The sequence below is a fragment of the Oryzias melastigma genome, unplaced genomic scaffold (genome assembly GCF_002922805.2).
Source record: "Oryzias melastigma strain HK-1 unplaced genomic scaffold, ASM292280v2 sc00406, whole genome shotgun sequence".
Taxonomy (NCBI): Eukaryota; Metazoa; Chordata; class Actinopteri; order Beloniformes; family Adrianichthyidae; genus Oryzias; species Oryzias melastigma.
In genome coordinates, this window is record NW_023417003.1 from 13,736 (window position 1) to 18,107 (window position 4,372).

Below are 4,372 nucleotides of genomic sequence, written 5' to 3' on the forward strand. Positions count from 1 at the left end.
AGCGTCATGTCGCTTTTTACCAACGGAAAGGCCAGAGGTGAGTCACATATTTTCTTAATGCGCGAGCGTCTGTGTTTAATAAAATAATCATTTGACTTACAGAATTCCTGGGGGAAGTTGAAACTCAGAACTGCGTGGTCCAGAAAAACCAGGCCGTCTTCACCGGACCTCTGAGCGTCGCTGCCCCGCCCGGCGCTGCTCCGAAGCAAGCTCTCCCTCAGAAAGACGCTCCACCAGGATCAGTCCGTGCGTCCTCCGGGTTTCCCGAACCACTCCAAGGCTCCAGCGGGGGACTTCAGACCTAACTCGGCTGCAGCAGCCGCCATCACCGCGGGAAGCCGTCGGTCAAACTCAGATGCTCCAGCAGCAGCAGCGACCCACCCCGAGCTTTCCAACCAAACAAACAGAAGGCGTCTCAGACTCAGCCTAACCCCCAGCCTTAGACCACCCTGCAACCCGTCAACGAGCGTACGGCTCCGGGTAATCCACAGCCAATCTCCGGGGTCCAGGCCGGCGAAAGCCGAAGCGAGCGCCCGACGGGTCCAGAGAAACACGCCGACTCGGAGCTTCAGGATCGGGTTCCAACAACGAAGGCTGCTCCGAAGAAGAGGAAAAGGGGAACCGTCGGTAAGTTTTGATCCTTTTTCTTTCTTTTTCCTCCCGTCTTGTGAACCACAGTGCAGCCATTTTGAATCACGCGGTAAATCATGACGTCACATCCTCTTCTTCGGCGGTTAAAAAAGACTCGAGATCGCCATCTATCGAATTGGAGTAGTATGTATTTTCTTTGACGGTTAAATGACTCTAGATCCCCACCTAGCGAATAGGAAGAGTATGTTTCCTAGCGAACCCTATCACACACACACACTATGTGTTGTTAAAAAATGCATTTTCTTTCACAGAAGCCGCATTAAAAAAAAAATACGTCGACAGCTCTACACCACCACCACCCTGAAGGTTTGTAGTATGACTATTTTTTATTTATTTCTTATTTTTATAGAGTCTAAAAGCAAATATACTCATTTTGCTTGTTTGTTTGTTTTTTCTCAGACAACGACGCGGGAGGAGTTTCTGAGGATCCGGCCAGCGACGACCCGGCGCTGTTCAGAAGCAGGGAAGCTCTCCCTCAGAAAGACGTTCCACCAGGATCAGTCCGTGCGTCCTCCGGGTTTCCCGAACCGCTCCAAGGCTCCAGCGGGGGACTTCAGACCTCACCCGCCCGCTGCAGCTGCCATTATCGGGGGACCGCGGGAAGCCGTCGGTCAAACTCAGATGCTCCAGCAGCAGCAGCGACCTACCCCGAGCTTCCCGACCAAACAACCCGCGCAGAAGCCGCCTCAGCCTAACCCCCAGCCTCAGCCCCTGACCTCCGAGTCTCAGACCACCCTGCAACCCGTCAACGAGCGTCCGGCTGGGGGAAATCAGGGGCCGACCTCCGGGGTCCAGGCCGACGAAAGCCGAAGCGAGGGCCCGACTGATCCGGAGAAACACGCCGACTCGGAGCTTCAGGATCGGGTTCCAACAACGGAGGCTGCTCCGAAGAAGAGGAAAAGGGGAACCGTCGGTAAGTTTTAATCCTTTTTCTTTCTTTTTCCTCCCGTCTTGTGAACCACGGTGCAGCCATTTTGAAGCACGCGGTAAATCATGACGTCACATCCTCTTCTTCGGCGGTTAAAAATGACTCGAGATCGCCATCTATTGAATTGGAGTAGTATGTATTTTCTTTGACGGTTAAATGACTCTAGATCCCCACCTAGCGAATAGGAAGAGTATGTTTTTCTAGCGAACCCCATCACACACACTATGTGTTGTTAAAAAATGCATTTTCTTTTACAGATGCCGCATTAAAAAAAATACATCGACAGCGCTCTACCACCACCACCACCACCCCTGAAGGTTTGTAGTATGACTATTTTTTTATTTATTTATTATTTTTATAGAGTCTAAAAGCAAATATACTCATTTTGCTCGTTTGTTTGTTTTTTTCTCAGACAACGACGCGGGAGGAGTTCCTGTGGATCCGGCGAGTGACATCCCGGCCAGGCAAAGGTTCTATTGGCACAGATTGATGGCTCGTACCTTGAAGACGCTGGTGGATCAGGCCCAAAAAATATGAATCACTTTATGAGATTGTTTGGTGTGTTTTTTCCCGCATAAACTCTGATTGCAAAAAAGAAAAAAAAAGTATGTTGACCTCTTTTCATGAAATTATTCAGGGTGTGACTTAAAATGGATGATTCTGAGAAAACCAATGACTCTTTGGACTCAAATGAACCATTGAGGGCTCTGAATGAATTACGGCTAATGAGTTCTGAACTTTACGGATCACATTCGGTAACCCCCAGAAATGATTTAGAAGGTGTGACGTTTGACCCAGACCACGAATTGACGGATGTGCCCGTTCATTCATTTTCCACAGAAAATGATGAATTTGCGACGCGCCAACCCGAATTTGCACTCACGCCCATAGAAAACGCTTTAATCCAATGGCAAAAAGACGATGACTCAGAGCCTCCAGATTTTTACGCCGACTCGCCCACCCCCTCTTTGCTGGAGTTCCTGCAGAACTTGGGCGGAGAATCAGACCCTTTCGAAAATGCGTGTGCGGAAGATGAAAATGATTTTCAAAACACTTTGGATCATCCGTTCGAAACAGAACAGCCGTCTCCTGACCCGTCCTTCGGGTTTCAGGAAGGCTACGGGGTGGAGGAAGCGTCAGACGGTGATGAGCGCGTTTCCCCTTCAACCTCCACAGCGGTCAGACGAGGCGGGTGGTTCGCGAACGCTTCAACAACGTCGAAATTAGGCGAGTTTTTAACGTGCCTGATCTCAGTAGCGCTCCTGATTTAGCACAGTTTTACACAGATGCGGTACATGTTTTGGCAGAGTTAGCCGAGACGGTCAGCGCGGATGCAGAACGCGGGGATCTCGTTCAGTTAGAACGGCGATCAAGTGCGTTCTCACATCACCTTGAGAATGGATGAATCTGTAAGCGCAGACGCCATGCTTCCGGCTTTTGAAGAGCTGTTAGAACGGGTCATTCAATCTAACGCCGGCATAGCTTCAGACGCCGAACTTCAGTTGGTCGTTCAAGTTGTGCACAACCCTAGAGGGGGTGTCAAACGCAGGCTCGAAAAAACTTTAGATTGTGAAATACTGGCCAAGAAAAAGAGACATCTTTACGACGTCGGTTTTAGGAACGACCAGCTGTGCTTTGCCATCAACTTGGCACACCTGCTCCATCCCGGTTGTACGGACGCTCAAGCTGTAGAGAAAGGCAGAAAGCTGCAACGTTTAGCCGGTCTGGACGAACAGACGCCCGTATCTTTTAGCGACGTGACCAAATTTGAGAACGCTTTGAAACGTAAAATTGTCATTTTCTACAAAAACCCAGATCTGAAACCTCTCTTGCATTTCGAGACTGGATTTTCAGACAGGTCCGCTACGCTTTTTCTATTTTTGTTTCAAAATCATTACTACGGGGTAAAAAATCTGAAAGGATTATTGGGTTGTGAATTTGTGTGTAATTTCTGCTACAAACCTTACACAAACCCTCACCGTCATGATTGCGTCGGACACTGTTCAGTCTGTAACGATCCCCGCTGTTTGACCGTGCGAGGTGTGAGAAAAGAGTGTCCAGATTGTAACAAAATCTGTCGCTCCCGGCACTGTTTTGAGAAACACAAAGAGAATTCCCCCAGCGCGTGCGACTCGTACAAACGTTGTAAAAAATGCAAAAGAACGTATTACATACCCATCCGCGGGGCTGCCGAGAAACACAAATGCGAGACGTTAAAATGTAAAATCTGCAAAGAAAAAATAGAGGGAGATTTTAAAAATCACCTGTGTTACATTCAGCCTCTACCCCCCGCACGAGATCATAACGAAAAGCTCATCTTTTACGACTTTGAAACGTTTCCCGACAAAAACGACGAGCACGTCCCCTTTCTGGTCTGCAGCAAAACTCTAAACGGCGAATGGTGGTCATCTTTCGGGTTGAACTGCGTCAGAGAATTTGTTTTGCATTTCAGAAGACCAAAGTTTTGAGGGGCTGTTTTGATCGCTCACAACTCGAAAGGTTTTGACGGTTATCTGATCCTCAACGCCATGACGGCTTTAGGGTTAACACCTAAAATTATTATGACGGGAGGAAAAATTTTGAGTCTGAAAGACGAAGATTATGACTTGAGCTTTATCGATTCTTTGTCTTTTCTAACGATGAAACTGAGCGACATGCCCGGCGCCGTGGGTTTCGAAAACCGCAGCAAGGGTTATTTCCCTCACGGTTTTAGCTCGGAGGAACGTTTAACCTACGTCGGCCCCTTTTCTCCGGCTAGCGACTACGGCTTTGAACGCATGTCAGACGATCAAC

General features: G+C 48.6%; 1 long non-coding RNA gene across 1 annotated transcript in view; it reads right to left on the minus strand.

The window, feature by feature from the left end:
- LOC112141306 overlaps window positions 1–2,768 on the minus strand; it is a 3,472-nt gene extending 704 nt beyond the window's left edge. The window contains exon 1 of the long non-coding RNA XR_002918355.2: window positions 101–2,768. This is a non-coding gene — a long non-coding RNA (uncharacterized LOC112141306). The remainder of the gene's footprint in view (window positions 1–100) is intronic.
- Between the last annotated feature and the right edge of the window lie 1,604 nt (window positions 2,769–4,372).